The sequence below is a fragment of the Vipera ursinii genome (assembly GCF_947247035.1).
Source record: "Vipera ursinii genome assembly, chromosome: 2".
Classification (NCBI taxonomy): Eukaryota; Metazoa; Chordata; class Lepidosauria; order Squamata; family Viperidae; genus Vipera; species Vipera ursinii.
In genome coordinates, this window is record NC_139513.1 from 291,857,397 (window position 1) to 291,878,105 (window position 20,709).

At 49.4% G+C, this 20,709-nt stretch overlaps 1 pseudogene across 1 annotated transcript in view; it reads left to right on the forward strand.

The window, feature by feature from the left end:
- The first annotated feature begins 2,937 nt into the window (after positions 1–2,937).
- The window catches only part of LOC310635688 (ribonuclease P protein subunit p25-like protein), a 75,627-nt pseudogene continuing 57,855 nt past the window's right edge, over positions 2,938–20,709 (forward strand). Inside the window, exon 1 of the transcript XR_014494482.1 lies at positions 2,938–3,012. The product of XR_014494482.1 is annotated as a ribonuclease P protein subunit p25-like protein (transcript). The remainder of the gene's footprint in view (positions 3,013–20,709) is intronic.

Sequence of the window (20,709 nt, forward strand, 5' to 3'; positions counted from 1 at the left end):
TAATCCCATAAATTCCAGGTCTTCCTGTTTAAGGGACATTGGGGTGGTCTCTTCAGCAAGTGCCATTTTTTCTCTCCCAGACCTTGAGATTTTTCCTGGGGATCTTTCTCCTAGAAGATCACCTTTGGGGAGAGCCCTCTTGACTGTGGTTACATGATGTATGTGTTCTGCTTTGTGCCATGGCTTTGAGGCAGTCTGGAAGAGTCGGTTGTAGGCATGCCGTGGGGTTTCGGCTTGACCCTGGTCGCCCTCAACCTGGGAACGAGAAGCAGGGGGCAGAAACATTTTCAGTGACTCCTGGACACGCTTGGGAAGACCCCATCGATGGACTGCAGTTCGGTTCTTCATGTGAGCCTCCAGTAGTTTCTGCGTCACAAGACCCAAGAAGAACAAGCTGTTGGTTATTTTAATTGTCACTTTTAATACACCCCACGAAGCGGTGATGGCAATGCCAAGTCCCTCCAGCAGCCGTTCTGGTTCTAAAGGGAGTGCAGCAAAGGCCTGAAGAGATTTTTGAACCATGGATGGTAATCCCCATTCATGCTGTAACTTCTTGCGCCGAACGTGCATCTCCAGAAGGTCCAAAATCTCTGTTTGGACAAAACATGGAGCTGTCCTTGAGAATCTCAGTTCTTTTGTTCTGGAATCCATTGCATTGGCTGTTTGACTCTCCTGGCCAACATTCTTCTCCAGAGTCCACCTCCTGAGCTTGGACATCTCTAGTGGTGGGCTTCCTACAAGAACATTGCCAAACATCTTGTTTAAGGATTTAGTGTAGATACTGGGAAGACCCCAAAGATGCATTAATTGTTTGCATTTAATGTTCAAGTTCATCTTTTCCACAATGTCCTGTTCCAGAAAATACAAGCAAGATGGCCTGGGTTTGATTTCTGAGGACACAAGGGAACATTTAGGAAGAAAAGCATGTTCGATGGGGCCAGAAAACTTCTTATATCTTATTAACTGGAACTTAATCTCCAGAGATTTTTTTCTTGAGGTGAGTCTCCAGAGTATATCTAAGCAGATCTTCTAGACATCATTTTTATATATTGTATTTTATTGTATTGCCCTGTACACCGCCCTGAGTCCTTCGGGAGAAGGGCGGTATAAAAATTAAATTATTATTATTATCCCGTGTTATTTGGGAGGAGAATGTTGGTTTCTTCCCACCTTCCACTCTCCACCTGAGTTTCTCCAAATGTGGCTTGAGGTTTCTCCTCTGGAAGTAGTGAGTGAAAAAACTTTACAAACTGATGGACTTTCTGAGGGATGCCCCACTTTCGCTGTAACTTTAGCCGTTGAATGTGGAGCTCCAGGTTTTGTTTGACTTTCTCAGAAAGGAAATGCAACTCTAGATGAAGCAAGGAAATCTGAGTCACCGCCTTTGGAAGATCGCGATGCCACTTGGGTGGTTCTCCAATTAAGCTTCTAAGGGATCTCTGGACCAGGGTACAATATCCCCACTCATGTTGTAGTCTCTTCTTCTTAACATGCATTTCTAAGTTTTCTCTGACCGCATTTTTGAAAAACAGAGACTTGACTTCTGAAAACTCAACGGGAATCTCTTTGAACCTGACTGAAGACAAAGGTCCACCAGGACACATAGCTGCCAATGTCTCCACGTACTTTAGCCCCAGGCCCCAGAGGGACACCAAGCGACCCCGTTGCAAAGTTACTTCGATCTGATCCATGGCTGACAAGTCAAAGGAGAGGCAGGGGCTACGAGTCTGGGGGGTCCTGAGACCAGGAAGGATCAGCTTGGGAAGGGGTTGGCTTGTGGACAACCACACACAACGCCATGAGATTCGTGGGAGAGCAGGGAAGGTTTCCAAGCGCACTTCTAAATGTTTCTTAGTCAGGTGGACCTCCAGCTTCTTCAAGGCCTGAAGGCTTAAATTCCGAAGTGACCGAGCTCGACATAATCCAACTCCTCGCATCTTTTGAATGTCCGGTCGAGGTTTTACCAGGTCTGCTGCCCATGTTTTTATCCCCAGACCGGGCTTCCGTGGATAGTGTTTCACCAACAGCTTGGTCTTCTCTTTGTCAAAAAGTCCTGGGAACAGGCGTCTGCACGATTCAAGGACTCTTCTGGGCAAGCCCCATCTCTTCTGGAGCTTCATCCTCTGAAGGTGGAACTCTAGGAAGTTGGTGACTTTTGGAGGAAGGAAAAGTAGCTCTCGAGGGAAGACGGAGGCTTGAGTGACAGCCTTTGAAGGACGCAGTGGGGACATGCGGCCACTGAAGTTCCTCAGGGAACTCTGGACCAGGAAAGGAAGACCCCACTGGTGCTGTATCCTTTTCTTCCTAAGGTGCATCTCCAAGACCTCCCTGGCTGATGGCTGGAAGAACGGGGTCTTCCCTTCTGCAAAACGAAAGCCAAACTCCCTGGTCCCATCAGACAGACGTGGCCTCTCTGCATCCTGCTGGATGATGGTGGCCATTTCGGTAACAGCTTCCACGTACTTGAGACCGAGCCCCCAGAGAGAGGCCAGGTGGCCCCGTTGCAACACCGATTCAATCCGACTCATGGCTGCCAAGCCACAGGAGGAGCTGAAGATACGGCTTTGGGGAGTCTTCAGACCCGGAAGGATAAGCTTGGGGAGAGGTTGCCTTTGAGACCACCAAAAAGATTTCCAGGAGATTTGTGGGGCAGCAGGGAAGCTTTCCAAGCGCATCTCCAAATGTTTCTTCGTCAGGTGGACCTGCAGTTTCTTCAAGACTTTCATTTTTAACACGAGGAGTGGCTGAGCTGGACATAACGGAAGACCCTGATTTTTCCTAATTTTCTCCTCTTCCTTCTTGGGCCTTACAAGGTGCCCTGGTGGTGTTCCTATCCCCAATCTGGGCTGCTGAGAAAAGGGCTTTACTGCCACTCTCTTCTCTTTATAAAGAACATCCGGCAACAGCCGTCGACAGGTTTCGAGGACTCTTCTAGGCAAGCCCCACCTCAGCTGGAGCTTCATCCTCTGAAGATGGAACTCCAGGACGACGCAAGTGTCCTCGGGAAGAAAGGTAAGTTTCCGTGGCAGAGTTTTGACGCGGCTCCTGGTCTTGTAGAGGACGGAAGAACGTGGGGCCATGCTCGGCAGGAAAGCCTTCAGAGATCTCCTGATCACACTTGGGAGACCCCACTCATGGTGCAGTCTCTTTTTTCTCACGTGGGCTTCCAAGGTTTCTCGCCCCCGCTGCGGGAGAAAGGGGGTCTGCGCCCCAGAGAATTCAGAAGCTTCCCTTCTGCATGGGAAGGGCTTGGAGGAAGATGAAGGAGGGGCCATGGCAACCAGGGACTCTACGTACCACTTTCCCAGATCCCAACAGGAACTCAGGCGCCATCTCTGCACAACCATCTCCATCTTCTTAGCCTCCTGGGGGAGCACAAAGGGGAGGAAGACCAGGCGAGTTTGCAAGGGTTTGTCCGCATGAGATACCAGCTTGGGCAGAGGTTGGGCGGTCAAACGGGCCAAGAGTCTCCAGGAGCGAAGGGCCACATCTGGAAACACCTCTGCTTGTATTTCGACACACTTCTTAGCCAGGTGGAGTTTCACCTTCATCTGAACTACAGCCAATGATCTCTGGGGCAATGGTGGACCTGTGACCACTGATCTTTTGGCCTTCTTGCCCGGTTTCTGTACTAGAGACGTTTCCCTCTTGGGCACAGGAAGTGGCCTCATTTGCCTGAGACCCTCTTGGTTTTCTACGGAGCTCCGGGAGATGAAACGTCAGAGACGGGGCCTAGAGAGCTGTTGGAGATCCAGCCGATCCGAATCCGACCGATCGCGACTAAGGTCCTTTACGAGGTCTTATCTCGCGGCGCTGAGGAGGGCAAGGTCAAATTACTTTGCTACCCTTATCGCGTCCGCAGATAATCGCCCGACCGCCCTGTTTAGGGTGACCCGCTCCCTCCTTAATCTAGAGGTGAAGGAGGATCCCATACAGGGTCGTGCCGAGGAATTTAGCCAACATCTGCTGGACAAAATCGCTCGGATCCGGACCAGTCTGGATACCGACTGGGCAGAATCTGACGATGAGAACATGGACAGTCTTGTTGATGTTATCTGGGAAGTGTTCGATCCTGTGACTCTGGACGAGGTAGACAAGATCATGAGGAAGCTGAGCTCCACTACATCCTTATTGGACCCGTGCCCCTCCTGGCTGGTTTATGCGGCTCGGGATGGGACACGAGGCTGGATCCATGCATTGATAACTGCTTCATTGAAAGAGGGCAGTTTCCCCGCAGCCTTGAAAGAAGCGGTGGTGAGACCCCTCCTCAAAAAGCCTTCCCTGGACCCAGCTGTTTTAAACAACTTTCGCCCGGTCTCCAACCTTCGCTTTCTTGCGAAGGTTGTTGAGAGCGTAGTGGCGCATCAGCTTCCTCTGTTCCTTGAAGATACTGACTATCTAGACCCGTACCAATCGGGTTTCAGGCCCGGACACAGCACGGAGACGGCATTGGTCACTCTGATGAATGATCTCTGGCGAGCTCGGGACAGGGGTTATTCCTCTGTCTTGGTCCTATTAGACCTCTCTGCGGCTTTTGATACCATCGACCATGGTATCTTACTGCGGCGTCTCAGGAGATTGGGAGTGGGAGGCACTGTTCTTCAGTGGTTCTCCTCCTACCTTCTGGAACGTTCACAGTGGGTGTTGGCGGGTGGGCAGAGATCGACCCCGAAGCCTCTCATTTATGGAGTTCCTCAAGGGTCGGTCCTCTCACCTCTCCTGTTTAACATCTATATGAAGCCGCTAGGTGAGATCATCCGTGGTTTTGGAGTGGGTTATCATCAGTATGCTGATGACACCCAGCTTTTCATCTCGACCCCAAACCACACCAGTGATGCCCTCGACGTGATGTCCCGTTGCCTGGAAGCGGTCCGGGAATGGATGGGGAGGAACAGGCTTCAACTCAACCCGGACAAGACTGAATGGCTGTACATACCGGCATGTCAGGAAATTCAGATTATTCCATCTCTTAATATTGGGGGCGAGTTATTACCCCCCGGATTACCTACGGGAGCACCTACTGCCGGCGTCAACGTCCCTCCGTCCAGTACGTTCCCACAGAGACGGCCTCCTCAGGGTACCACCGGTCAGAGAATGTCGGCTGGTGACCCCCAGGGGGAGAGCATTCTCGGTGGGTGCACCAATCCTTTGGAGCCGCTTACCAGCTGAACTACGGATGGCCCCCGACCTTCGCTCCTTCCGGCGTGATCTAAAAACTTATCTATTCGAACAAGCCGGCCTGGCCTGATGGACTTGGGTTTTAAAATTATTTATCTAATATATTCTTATTTTATTACCCTGTACACCGCCCTGAGTCCTCCAGGAGAAGGGCGGTATATAAATCAAATAAATAAATAAATAAATAAAAGCCCAAGAGCAAAGTTGGCAATAAGAGACAGAGAGCAACAGGCAAGTCTAGGCGAACTAAAGTCCAGATTTGCTCTGGTAACAAGACAGGGCTCTCTTTCCTCCCAGAGAGCAGCCGGAACCTTCTGGAATTCCACATCCAGTGGAAGAGAATCCAGCATGCATGGGGCTTGCCATCAACAGTGCTAAAATCGTTGCAAGCTTTCGCCCCACCTCTCTTTAAAGCAGAGAAGATCACCGCAGACACTGTGACCAAGATTCCCCCACGTGATAGAGGAGAAGTGCAAATCCTCAGTCAAGACCTCGATTTTCTCAGCATTGGGGAAAAGGAACTCTTGGAGGCCCATCTGAGACATCGTACATCAGAGCACAGATGGGGTCTTCCAGAAAGAGTTCGGCAATCTCTGAGGGCCTTCCTACCACCCAGATCTCCTTCTCATCCTGGGATGACTGGATTCCAGCCTCTCTTGCCTTTACCACCCAAATCCTTACGGAAAAGTGGACCTGATTTGCAAACCACAGACATCTATGAACCGGTATTGTTTAAGCAAGAGCAGAAGACTTTAGAAAAGCCCAAGAGCAAAGTTGGCAATAAGAGACAGAGAGCAACAGGCAAGTCTAGGCAAACTAAAGTCCAGATTTGCTCTGGTACCAAGACAGGGCTCTCTTTCCTCCCAGAGAGCAGCCAGAACCTTCTGGAATTCCACATCCAGTGGAAAAGAATCCAGCATGCATGGGGCTTGCCATCAACAGTGCTAAAATCATTGCAAGCTTTCGCCCCACCTCTCTTTAAAGCAGAGAAGATCACCGCAGACACTGTGACCAAGATTCCCCCACGTGATAGAGGAGAAGTGCAAATCCTCAGTCAAGACCTCGATTTTCTCAGCGTTGAGGAAAAGGAACTCTTGGAGGCCCATCTGAGACATCGTACATCAGAGCACAGATGGGGTCTTCCAGAAAGAGTTCGGCAATCTCTGAGGGCCTTCCTACCACCCAGATCTCCTTCTCATCCTGGGATGACTGGATTCCAGCCTCTCTTGCCTTTACCACCCAAATCCTTACGGAAAAGTGGACCTGATTTGCAAACCACAGACATCTATGAACCGGTATTGTTTAAGCCAGAGCAGAAGACTTTAGAAAAGCCCAAGAGCAAAGTTGGCAATAAGAGACAGAGAGCAACAGGCAAGTCTAGGCAAACTAAAGTCCAGATTTGCTCTGGTACCAAGACAGGGCTCTCTTTCCTCCCAGAGAGCAGCCGGAACCTTCTGGAATTCCACATCCAGTGGAAAAGAATCCAGCATGCATGGGGCTTGCCATCAACAGTGCTAAAATCATTGCAAGCTTTCGCCCCACCTCTCTTTAAAGCAGAGAACATCACCGCAGACACTGTGACCAAGATTCCCCCACGTGATAGAGGAGAAGTGCAAATCCTCAGTCAACACCTCGATTTTTTCAGCGTTGAGGAAAAGGAACTCTTGGAGGCCCATCTGAGACATCGTACATCAGAGCACAGATGGGGTCTTCCAGAAAGAGTTCGGCAATCTCTGAGGGCCTTCCTACCACCCAGATCTCCTTCTCATCCTGGGATGACTGGATTCCAGCCTCTCTTGCCTTTACCACCCAAATCCTTACGGAAAAGTGGACCTGATTTGCAAACCACAGACATCTATGAACCGGTATTGTTTAAGCCAGAGCAGAAGACTTTAGAAAAGCCCAAGAGCAAAGTTGGCAATAAGAGACAGAGAGCAACAGGCAAGTCTAGGCAAACTAAAGTCCAGATTTGCTCTGGTACCAAGACAGGGCTCTCTTTCCTCCCAGAGAGCAGCCGGAACCTTCTGGAATTCCACATCCAGTGGAAGAGAATCCAGCATGCATGGGGCTTGCCATCAACAGTGCTAAAATCGTTGCAAGCTTTCGCCCCACCTCTCTTTAAAGCAGAGAAGATCACCGCAGACACTGTGACCAAGATTCCCCCACGTGATAGAGGAGAAGTGCAAATCCTCAGTCAAGACCTCGATTTTCTCAGCGTTGAGGAAAAGGAACTCTTGGAGGCCCATCTGAGACATTGTACATCAGAGCACAGATGGGGTCTTCCAGAAAGAGTTCGGCAATCTCTGAGGGCCTTCCTACCACCCAGATCTCCTTCTCATCCTGGGATGACTGGATTCCAGCCTCTCTTGCCTTTACCACCCAAATCCTTACGGAAAAGTGGACCTGATTTGCAAACCACAGACATCTATGAACCGGTATTGTTTAAGCCAGAGCAGAAGACTTTAGAAAAGCCCAAGAGCAAAGTTGGCAATAAGAGACAGAGAGCAACAGGCAAGTCTAGGCAAACTAAAGTCCAGATTTGCTCTGGTACCAAGACAGGGCTCTCTTTCCTCCCAGAGAGCAGCCAGAACCTTCTGGAATTCCACATCCAGTGGAAAAGAATCCAGCATGCATGGGGCTTGCCATCAACAGTGCTAAAATCGTTGCAAGCTTTCGCCCCACCTCTCTTTAAAGCAGAGAAGATCACCGCAGACACTGTGACCAAGATTCCCCCACGTGATAGAGGAGAAGTGCAAATCCTCAGTCAAGACCTCGATTTTCTCAGCGTTGAGGAAAAGGAACTCTTGGAGGCCCATCTGAGAAATCGTACATCAGAGCACAGATGGGGTCTTCCAGAAAGAGTTCGGCAATCTCTGAGGGCCTTCCTACCACCCAGATCTCCTTCTCATCCTTGGATGACTGGATTCCAGCCTCTCTTGCCTTTACCACCCAAATCCTTACGGAAAAGTGGACCTGATTTGCAAACCACAGACATCTATGAACCGGTATTGTTTAAGCCAGAGCAGAAGACTTTAGAAAAGCCCAAGAGCAAAGTTGGCAATAAGAGACGGAGAGCAACAGGCAAGTCTAGGCAAACTAAAGTCCAGATTTGCTCTGGTACCAAGACAGGGCTCTCTTTCCTCCCAGAGAGCAGCCGGAACCTTCTGGAATTCCACATCCAGTGGAAGAGAATCCAGCATGCATGGGGCTTGCCATCAACAGTGCTAAAATCGTTGCAAGCTTTCGCCCCACCTCTCTTTAAAGCAGAGAAGATCACTGCAGACACTGTGACCAAGATTCCCCCACGTGATAGAGGAGAAGTGCAAATCCTCAGTCAAGACCTCGATTTTCTCAGCGTTGAGGAAAAGGAACTCTTGGAGGCCCATTTGAGACATCGTACATCAGAGCACAGATGGGGTCTTCCAGAAAGAGTTCGGCAATCTCTGAGGGCCTTCCTACCACCCAGATCTCCTTCTCATCCTGGGATGACTGGATTCCAGCCTCTCTTGCCTTTACCACCCAAATCCTTACGGAAAAGTGGACCTGATTTGCAAACCACAGAGATCTATGAACCGGTATTGTTTAAGCCAGAGCTGAAGACTTTAGAAAAGCCCAAGAGCAAAGTTGGCAATAAGAGACAGAGAGCAACAGGCAAGTCTAGGCAAACTAAAGTCCAGATTTGCTCTGGTACCAAGACAGGGCTCTCTTTCCTCCCAGAGAGCAGCCGGAACCTTCTGGAATTCCACATCCAGTGGAAAAGAATCCAGCATGCATGGGGCTTGCCATCAACAGTGCTAAAATCGTTGCAAGCTTTCGCCCCACCTCTCTTTAAAGCAGAGAAGATCACCGCAGACACTGTGACCAAGATTCCCCCACGTGATAGAGGAGAAGTGCAAATCCTCAGTCAAGACCTCGATTTTCTCAGCGTTGAGGAAAAGAAACTCTTGGAGGCCCATCTGAGACATCGTACATCAGAGCACAGATGGGGTCTTCCAGAAAGAGTTCGGCAATCTCTGAGGGCCTTCCTACCACCCAGATCTCCTTCTCATCCTGGGATGACTGGATTCCAGCCTCTCTTGCCTTTACCACCCAAATCCTTACGGAAAAGTGGACCTGATTTGCAAACCACAGACATCTATGAACCGGTATTGTTTAAGCCAGAGCAGAAGACTTTAGAAAAGCCCAAGAGCAAAGTTGGCAATAAGAGACAGAGAGCAACAGGCAAGTCTAGGCAAACTAAAGTCCAGATTTGCTCTGGTACCAAGACAGGGCTCTCTTTCCTCCCAGAGAGCAGCCAGAACCTTCTGGAATTCCACATCCAGTGGAAAAGAATCCAGCATGCATGGGGCTTGCCATCAACAGTGCTAAAATCGTTGCAAGCTTTCGCCCCACCTCTCTTTAAAGCAGAGAAGATCACCGCAGACACTGTGACCAAGATTCCCCCACGTGATAGAGGAGAAGTGCAAATCCTCAGTCAAGACCTCGATTTTCTCAGCGTTGAGGAAAAGGAACTCTTGGAGGCCCATCTGAGACATCGTACATCAGAGCACAGATGGGGTCTTCCAGAAAGAGTTCGGCAATCTCTGAGGGCCTTCCTACCACCCAGATCTCCTTCTCATCCTGGGATGACTGGATTCCAGCCTCTCTTGCCTTTACCACCCAAATCCTTACGGAAAAGTGGACCTGATTTGCAAACCACAGACATCTATGAACCGGTATTGTTTAAGCCAGAGCAGAAGACTTTAGAAAAGCCCAAGAGCAAAGTTGGCAATAAGAGACAGAGAGCAACAGGCAAGTCTAGGCAAACTAAAGTCCAGATTTGCTCTGGTACCAAGACAGGGCTCTCTTTCCTCCCAGAGAGCAGCCGGAACCTTCTGGAATTCCACATCCAGTGGAAGAGAATCCAGCATGCATGGGGCTTGCCATCAACAGTGCTAAAATCGTTGCAAGCTTTCGCCCCACCTCTCTTTAAAGCAGAGAAGATCACCGCAGACACTGTGACCAAGATTCCCCCACGTGATAGAGGAGAAGTGCAAATCCTCAGTCAAGACCTCGATTTTCTCAGCGTTGAGGAAAAGGAACTCTTGGAGGCCCATCTGAGACATTGTACATCAGAGCACAGATGGGGTCTTCCAGAAAGGGTTCGGCGATCTCTGAGGGCCTTCCTACCACCCAGATCTCCTTCTCATCCTGGGATGACTGGATTCCAGCCTCTCTTGCCTTTACCACCCAAATCCTTACGGAAAAGTGGACCTGATTTGCAAACCACAGACATCTATGAACCGGTATTGTTTAAGCCAGAGCAGAAGACTTTAGAAAAGCCCAAGAGCAAAGTTGGCAATAAGAGACGGAGAGCAACAGGCAAGTCTAGGCAAACTAAAGTCCAGATTTGCTCTGGTACCAAGACAGGGCTCTCTTTCCTCCCAGAGAGCAGCCGGAACCTTCTGGAATTCCACATCCAGTGGAAGAGAATCCAGCATGCATGGGGCTTGCCATCAACAGTGCTAAAATCGTTGCAAGCTTTCGCCCCACCTCTCTTTAAAGCAGAGAAGATCACTGCAGACACTGTGACCAAGATTCCCCCACGTGATAGAGGAGAAGTGCAAATCCTCAGTCAAGACCTCGATTTTCTCAGCGTTGAGGAAAAGGAACTCTTGGAGGCCCATTTGAGACATCGTACATCAGAGCACAGATGGGGTCTTCCAGAAAGAGTTCGGCAATCTCTGAGGGCCTTCCTACCACCCAGATCTCCTTCTCATCCTGGGATGACTGGATTCCAGCCTCTCTTGCCTTTACCACCCAAATCCTTACGGAAAAGTGGACCTGATTTGCAAACCACAGAGATCTATGAACCGGTATTGTTTAAGCCAGAGCAGAAGACTTTAGAAAAGCCCAAGAGCAAAGTTGGCAATAAGAGACGGAGAGCAACAGGCAAGTCTACGCAAACTAAAGTCCAGATTTGCTCTGGTACCAAGACAGGGCTCTCTTTCCTCCCAGAGAGCAGCCGGAACCTTCTGGAATTCCACATCCAGTGGAAGAGAATCCAGCATGCATGGGGCTTGCCATCAACAGTGCTAAAATCGTTGCAAGCTTTCGCCCCACCTCTCTTTAAAGCAGAGAAGATCACCGCAGACACTGTGACCAAGATTCCCCCACGTGATAGAGGAGAAGTGCAAATCCTCAGTCAAGACCTCGATTTTCTCAGCGTTGAGGAAAAGGAACTCTTGGAGGCCCATCTGAGACATCGTACATCAGAGCACAGATGGGGTCTTCCAGAAAGAGTTCGGCAATCTCTGAGGGCCTTCCTACCACCCAGATCTCCTTCTCATCCTTGGATGACTGGATTCCAGCCTCTCTTGCCTTTACCACCCAAATCCTTACGGAAAAGTGGACCTGATTTGCAAACCACAGACATCTATGAACCGGTATTGTTTAAGCCAGAGCAGAAGACTTTAGAAAAGCCCAAGAGCAAAGTTGGCAATAAGAGACGGAGAGCAACAGGCAAGTCTAGGCAAACTAAAGTCCAGATTTGCTCTGGTACCAAGACAGGGCTCTCTTTCCTCCCAGAGAGCAGCCGGAACCTTCTGGAATTCCACATCCAGTGGAAGAGAATCCAGCATGCATGGGGCTTGCCATCAACAGTGCTAAAATCGTTGCAAGCTTTCGCCCCACCTCTCTTTAAAGCAGAGAAGATCACCACAGACACTGTGACCAAGATTCCCCCACGTGATAGAGGAGAAGTGCAAATCCTCAGTCAAGACCTCGATTTTTTCAGCGTTGAGGAAAAGGAACTCTTGGAGGCCCATCTGAGACATCATACATCAGAGCACAGATGGGGTCTTCCAGAAAGAGTTCGGCAATCTCTGAGGGCCTTCCTACCACCCAGATCTCCTTCTCATCCTGGGATGACTGGATTCCAGCCTCTCTTGCCTTTACCACCCAAATCCTTACGGAAAAGTGGACCTGATTTGCAAACCACAGACATCTATGAACCGGTATTGTTTAAGCCAGAGCAGAAGACTTTAGAAAAGCCCAAGAGCAAAGTTGGCAATAAGAGACGGAGAGCAACAGGCAAGTCTAGGCAAACTAAAGTCCAGATTTGCTCTGGTACAAAGACAGGGCTCTCTTTCCTCCCAGAGAGCAGCCGGAACCTTCTGGAATTCCACATCCAGTGGAAGAGAATCCAGCATGCATGGGGCTTGCCATCAACAGTGCTAAAATCGTTGCAAGCTTTCGCCCCACCTCTCTTTAAAGCAGAGAAGATCACCGCAGACACTGTGACCAAGATTCCCCCACGTGATAGAGGAGAAGTGCAAATCCTCAGTCAAGGCCTCGATTTTCTCAGCGTTGAGGAAAAGGAACTCTTGGAGGCCCATCTGAGACATCATACATCAGAGCACAGATGGGGTCTTCCAGAAAGAGTTCGGCAATCTCTGAGGGCCTTCCTACCACCCAGATCTCCTTCTCATCCTGGGATGACTGGATTCCAGCCTCTCTTGCCTTTACCACCCAAATCCTTACGGAAAAGTGGACCTGATTTGCAAACCACAGACATCTATGAACCGGTATTGTTTAAGCCAGAGCAGAAGACTTTAGAAAAGCCCAAGAGCAAAGTTGGCAATAAGAGACGGAGAGCAACAGGCAAGTCTAGGCAAACTAAAGTCCAGATTTGCTCTGGTACCAAGACAGGGCTCTCTTTCCTCCCAGAGAGCAGCCGGAACCTTCTGGAATTCCACATCCAGTGGAAGAGAATCCAGCATGCATGGGGCTTGCCATCAACAGTGCTAAAATCATTGCAAGCTTTTGCCCCACCTCTCTTTAAAGCAGAGAAGATCACCGCAGACACTGTGACCAAGATTCCCCCACGTGATAGAGGAGAAGTGCAAATCCTCAGTCAAGACCTCGATTTTCTCAGCGTTGAGGAAAAGGAACTCTTGGAGGCCCATCTGAGACATCGTACATCAGAGCACAGATGGGGTCTTCCAGAAAGAGTTCGGCAATCTCTGAGGGCCTTCCTACCACCCAGATCTCCTTCTCATCCTGGGATGACTGGATTCCAGCCTCTCTTGCCTTTACCACCCAAATCCTTACGGAAAAGTGGACCTGATTTGCAAACCACAGACATCTATGAACCGGTATTGTTTAAGCCAGAGCAGAAGACTTTAGAAAAGCCCAAGAGCAAAGTTGGCAATAAGAGACGGAGAGCAACAGGCAAGTCTAGGCAAACTAAAGTCCAGATTTGCTCTGGTACCAAGACAGGGCTCTCTTTCCTCCCAGAGAGCAGCCGGAACCTTCTGGAATTCCACATCCAGTGGAAGAGAATCCAGCATGCATGGGGCTTGCCATCAACAGTGCTAAAATCATTGCAAGCTTTCGCCCCACCTCTCTTTAAAGCAGAGAAGATCACCGCAGACACTGTGACCAAGATTCCCCCACGTGATAGAGGAGAAGTGCAAATCCTCAGTCAAGACCTCGATTTTCTCAGCGTTGAGGAAAAGGAACTCTTGGAGGCCCATCTGAGACATCGTACATCAGAGCACAGATGGGGTCTTCCAGAAAGAGTTCGGCAATCTCTGAGGGCCTTCCTACCACCCAGATCTCCTTCTCATCCTGGGATGACTGGATTCCAGCCTCTCTTGCCTTTACCACCCAAATCCTTACGGAAAAGTGGACCTGATTTGCAAACCACAGACATCTATGAACCGGTATTGTTTAAGCCAGAGCAGAAGACTTTAGAAAAGCCCAAGAGCAAAGTTGGCAATAAGAGACGGAGAGCAACAGGCAAGTCTAGGCAAACTAAAGTCCAGATTTGCTCTGGTACCAAGACAGGGCTCTCTTTCCTCCCAGAGAGCAGCCGGAACCTTCTGGAATTCCACATCCAGTGGAAGAGAATCCAGCATGCATGGGGCTTGCCATCAACAGTGCTAAAATCGTTGCAAGCTTTCGCCCCACCTCTCTTTAAAGCAGAGAAGATCACCACAGACACTGTGACCAAGATTCCCCCACGTGATAGAGGAGAAGTGCAAATCCTCAGTCAAGACCTCGATTTTTTCAGCGTTGAGGAAAAGGAACTCTTGGAGGCCCATCTGAGACATCGTACATCAGAGCACAGATGGGGTCTTCCAGAAAGAGTTCGGCAATCTCTGAGGGCCTTCCTACCACCCAGATCTCCTTCTCATCCTGGGATGACTGGATTCCAGCCTCTCTTGCCTTTACCACCCAAATCCTTACGGAAAAGTGGACCTGATTTGCAAACCACAGAGATCTATGAACCGGTATTGTTTAAGCCAGAGCAGAAGACTTTAGAAAAGCCCAAGAGCAAAGTTGGCAATAAGAGACGGAGAGCAACAGGCAAGTCTAGGCAAACTAAAGTCCAGATTTGCTCTGGTACCAAGACAGGGCTCTCTTTCCTCCCAGAGAGCAGCCGGAACCTTCTGGAATTCCACATCCAGTGGAAGAGAATCCAGCATGCATGGGGCTTGCCATCAACAGTGCTAAAATCGTTGCAAGCTTTCGCCCCACCTCTCTTTAAAGCAGAGAAGATCACCGCAGACACTGTGACCAAGATTCCCCCACGTGATAGAGGAGAAGTGCAAATCCTCAGTCAAGACCTCGATTTTCTCAGCGTTGAGGAAAAGGAACTCTTGGAGGCCCATCTGAGACATCGTACATCAGAGCACAGATGGGGTCTTCCAGAAAGAGTTCGGCAATCTCTGAGGGCCTTCCTACCACCCAGATCTCCTTCTCATCCTGGGATGACTGGATTCCAGCCTCTCTTGCCTTTACCACCCAAATCCTTACGGAAAAGTGGACCTGATTTGCAAACCACAGACATCTATGAACCGGTATTGTTTAAGCCAGAGCAGAAGACTTTAGAAAAGCCCAAGAGCAAAGTTGGCAATAAGAGACGGAGAGCAACAGGCAAGTCTAGGCAAACTAAAGTCCAGATTTGCTCTGGTACCAAGACAGGGCTCTCTTTCCTCCCAGAGAGCAGCCGGAACCTTCTGGAATTCCACATCCAGTGGAAGAGAATCCAGCATGCATGGGGCTTGCCATCAACAGTGCTAAAATCGTTGCAAGCTTTCGCCCCACCTCTCTTTAAAGCAGAGAAGATCACCACAGACACTGTGACCAAGATTCCCCCACGTGATAGAGGAGAAGTGCAAATCCTCAGTCAAGACCTCGATTTTTTCAGCGTTGAGGAAAAGGAACTCTTGGAGGCCCATCTGAGACATCGTACATCAGAGCACAGATGGGGTCTTCCAGAAAGAGTTCGGCAATCTCTGAGGGCCTTCCTACCACCCAGATCTCCTTCTCATCCTGGGATGACTGGATTCCAGCCTCTCTTGCCTTTACCACCCAAATCCTTACGGAAAAGTGGACCTGATTTGCAAACCACAGACATCTATGAACCGGTATTGTTTAAGCCAGAGCAGAAGACTTTAGAAAAGCCCAAGAGCAAAGTTGGCAATAAGAGACGGAGAGCAACAGGCAAGTCTAGGCAAACTAAAGTCCAGATTTGCTCTGGTACCAAGACAGGGCTCTCTTTCCTCCCAGAGAGCAGCCGGAACCTTCTGGAATTCCACATCCAGTGGAAGAGAATCCAGCATGCATGGGGCTTGCCATCAACAGTGCTAAAATCGTTGCAAGCTTTCGCCCCACCTCTCTTTAAAGCAGAGAAGATCACCGCAGACACTGTGACCAAGATTCCCCCACGTGATAGAGGAGAAGTGCAAATCCTCAGTCAAGACCTCGATTTTCTCAGCGTTGAGGAAAAGGAACTCTTGGAGGCCCATCTGAGACATCGTACATCAGAGCACAGATGGGGTCTTCCAGAAAGAGTTCGGCAATCTCTGAGGGCCTTCCTACCACCCAGATCTCCTTCTCATCCTGGGATGACTGGATTCCAGCCTCTCTTGCCTTTACCACCCAAATCCTTACGGAAAAGTGGACCTGATTTGCAAACCACAGACATCTATGAACCGGTATTGTTTAAGCCAGAGCAGAAGACTTTAGAAAAGCCCAAGAGCAAAGTTGGCAATAAGAGACGGAGAGCAACAGGCAAGTCTAGGCAAACTAAAGTCCAGATTTGCTCTGGTACCAAGACAGGGCTCTCTTTCCTCCCAGAGAGCAGCCGGAACCTTCTGGAATTCCACATCCAGTGGAAGAGAATCCAGCATGCATGGGGCTTGCCATCAACAGTGCTAAAATCATTGCAAGCTTTCGCCCCACCTCTCTTTAAAGCAGAGAAGATCACCGCAGACACTGTGACCAAGATTCCCCCACGTGATAGAGGAGAAGTGCAAATCCTCAGTCAAGACCTCGATTTTCTCAGCGTTGAGGAAAAGGAACTCTTGGAGGCCCATCTGAGACATCGTACATCAGAGCACAGATGGGGTCTTCCAGAAAGAGTTCGGCAATCTCTGAGGGCCTTCCTACCACCCAGATCTCCTTCTCATCCTGGGATGACTGGATTCCAGCCTCTCTTGCCTTTACCACCCAAATCCTTACGGAAAAGTGGACCTGATTTGCAAACCACAGACATCTATGAACCGGTATTGTTTAAGCCAGAGCAGAAGACTTTAGAAAAGCCCAAGAGCAAAGTTGGCAATAAGAGACGGAGAGCAACAGGCAAGTCTAGGCAAACTAAAGTCCAGATTTGCTCTGGTACCAAGACAGGGCTCTCTTTCCTCCCAGAGAGCAGCCGGAACCTTCTGGAATTCCACATCCAGTGGAAGAGAATCCAGCATGCATGGGGCTTGCCATCAACAGTGCTAAAATCATTGCAAGCTTTCGCCCCATCTCTCTTTAAAGCAGAGAAGATCACCGCAGACACTGTGACCAAGATTCCCCCACGTGATAGAGGAGAAGTGCAAATCCTCAGTCAAGACCTCGATTTTCTCAGCGTTGAGGAAAAGGAACTCTTGGAGGCCCATCTGAGACATCGTACATCAGAGCACAGATGGGGTCTTCCAGAAAGAGTTCGGCAATCTCTGAGGGCCTTCCTACCACCCAGATCTCCTTCTCATCCTGGGATGACTGGATTCCAGCCTCTCTTGCCTTTACCACCCAAATTCTTATGGAAAAGTGGACCTGATTTGCAAACCACAGACATCTATGAACCGGTATTGTTTAAGCCAGAGCAGAAGACTTTAGAAAAGCCCAAGAGCAAAGTTGGCAATAAGAGACGGAGAGCAACAGGCAAGTCTAGGCAAACTAAAGTCCAGATTTGCTCTGGTACCAAGACAGGGCTCTCTTTCCTCCCAGAGAGCAGCCGGAACCTTCTGGAATTCCACAGCCAGTGGAAAAGAATCCAGCATGCATGGGGCTTGCCATCAACAGTGCTAAAATCGTTGCAAGCTTTCGCCCCACCTCTCTTTAAAGCAGAGAAGATCACCGCAGACACTGTGACCAAGATTCCCCCACGTGATAGAGGAGAAGTGCAAATCCTCAGTCAAGACCTCGATTTTTTCAGCGTTGAGGAAAAGGAACTCTTGGAGGCCCATCTGAGACATCATACATCAGAGCACAGATGGGGTCTTCCAGAAAGAGTTCGGCAATCTCTGAGGGCCTTCCTACCACCCAGATCTCCTTCTCATCCTGGGATGACTGGATTCCAGCCTCTCTTGCCTTTACCACCCAAATCCTTACGGAAAAGTGGACCTGATTTGCAAACCACAGACATCTATGAACCGGTATTGTTTAAGCCAGAGCAGAAGACTTTAGAAAAGCCCAAGAGCAAAGTTGGCAATAAGAGACGGAGAGCAACAGGCAAGTCTAGGCAAACTAAAGTCCAGATTTGCTCTGGTACCAAGACAGGGCTCTCTTTCCTCCCAGAGAGCAGCCGGAACCTTCTGGAATTCCACATCCAGTGGAAGAGAATCCAGCATGCATGGGGCTTGCCATCAACAGTGCTAAAATCGTTGCAAGCTTTCGCCCCACCTCTCTTTAAAGCAGAGAAGATCACTGCAGACACTGTGACCAAGATTCCCCCACGTGATAGAGGAGAAGTGCAAATCCTCAGTCAAGACCTCGATTTTCTCAGCGTTGAGGAAAAGGAACTCTTGGAGGCCCATCTGAGACATCGTACATCAGAGCACAGATGGGGTCTTCCAGAAAGAGTTCGGCAATCTCTGAGGGCCTTCCTACCACCCAGATCTCCTTCTCATCCTGGGATGACTGGATTCCAGCCTCTCTTGCCTTTACCACCCAAATCCTTACAGAAAAGTGGACCTGATTTGCAAACCACAGACATCTATGAACCGGTATTGTTTAAGCCAGAGCAGAAGACTTTAGAAAAGCCCAAGAGCAAAGTTGGCAATAAGAGACGGAGAGCAACAGGCAAGTCTAGGCAAACTAAAGTCCAGATTTGCTCTGGTACCAAGACAGAGCTCTCTTTCCTCCCAGAGAGCAGCCGGAACCTTCTGGAATTCCACATCCAGTGGAAGAGAATCCAGCATGCATGGGGCTTGCCATCAACAGTGCTAAAATCGTTGCAAGCTTTCGCCCCACCTCTCTTTAAAGCAGAGAAGATCACCGCAGACACTGTGACCAAGATTCCCCCACGTGATAGAGGAGAAGTGCAAATCCTCAGTCAAGACCTCGATTTTCTCAGCGTTGAGGAAAAGGAACTCTTGGAGGCCCATCTGAGACATCGTACATCAGAGCACAGATGGGGTCTTCCAGAAAGAGTTCGGCAATCTCTGAGGGCCTTCCTACCACCCAGATCTCCTTCTCATCCTGGGATGACTGGATTCCAGCCTCTCTTGCCTTTACCACCCAAATCCTTACGGAAAAGTGGACCTGATTTGCAAACCACAGACATCTATGAACCGGTATTGTTTAAGCCAGAGCAGAAGACTTTAGAAAAGCCCAAGAGCAAAGTTGGCAATAAGAGACGGAGAGCAACAGGCAAGTCTAGGCAAACTAAAGTCCAGATTTGCTCTGGTACCAAGACAGGGCTCTCTTTCCTCCCAGAGAGCAGCCGGAACCTTCTGGAATTCCACATCCAGTGGAAGAGAATCCAGCATGCATGGGGCTTGCCATCAACAGTGCTAAAATCATTGCAAGCTTTCGCCCCATCTCTCTTTAAAGCAGAGAAGATCACCGCAGACACTGTGACCAAGATTCCCCCACGTGATAGAGGAGAAGTGCAAATCCTCAGTCAAGACCTCGATTTTCTCAGCGTTGAGGAAAAGGAACTCTTGGAGGCCCATCTGAGACATCGTACATCAGAGCACAGATGGGGTCTTCCAGAAAGAGTTCGGCAATCTCTGAGGGCCTTCCTACCACCCAGATCTCCTTCTCATCCTGGGATGACTGGATTCCAGCCTCTCTTGCCTTTACCACCCAAATTCTTACGGAAAAGTGGACCTGATTTGCAAACCACAGACATCTATGAACCGGTATTGTTTAAGCCAGAGCAGAAGACTTTAGAAAAGCCCAAGAGCAAAGTTGGCAATAAGAGACGGAGAGCAACAGGCAAGTCTAGGCAAACTAAAGTCCAGATTTGCTCTGGTACCAAGACAGGGCTCTCTTTCCTCCCAGAGAGCAGCCGGAACCTTCTGGAATTCCACATCCAGTGGAAGAGAATCCAGCATGCATGGGGCTTGCCATCAACAGTGCTAAAATCGTTGCAAGCTTTCGCCCCACCTCTCTTTAAAGCAGAGAAGATCACTGCAGACACTGTGACCAAGATTCCCCCACGTGATAGAGGAGAAGTGCAAATCCTCAGTCAAGACCTCGATTTTCTCAGCGTTGAGGAAAAGGAACTCTTGGAGGCCCATCTGAGACATCGTACATCAGAGCACAGATGGGGTCTTCCAGAAAGAGTTCGGCAATCTCTGAGGGCCTTCCTACCACCCAGATCTCCTTCTCATCCTGGGATGACTGGATTCCAGCCTCTCTTGCCTTTACCACCCAAATCCTTACAGAAAAGTGGACCTGATTTGCAAACCACAGACATCTATGAACCGGTATTGTTTAAGCCAGAGCAGAAGACTTTAGAAAAGCCCAAGAGCAAAGTTGGCAATAAGAGACGGAGAGCAACAGGCAAGTCTAGGCAAACTAAAGTCCAGATTTGCTCTGGTACCAAGACAGAGCTCTCTTTCCTCCCAGAGAGCAGCCGGAACCTTCTGGAATTCCACATCCAGTGGAAGAGAATCCAGCATGCATGGGGCTTGCCATCAACAGTGCTAAAATCGTTGCAAGCTTTCGCCCCACCTCTCTTTAAAGCAGAGAAGATCACCGCAGACACTGTGACCAAGATTCCCCCACGTGATAGAGGAGAAGTGCAAATCCTCAGTCAAGACCTCGATTTTCTCAGCGTTGAGGAAAAGGAACTCTTGGAGGCCCATCTGAGACATCGTACATCAGAGCACAGATGGGGTCTTCCAGAAAGAGTTCGGCAATCTCTGAGGGCCTTCCTACCACCCAGATCTCCTTCTCATCCTGGGATGACTGGATTCCAGCCTCTCTTGCCTTTACCACCCAAATCCTTACGGAAAAGTGGACCTGATTTGCAAACCACAG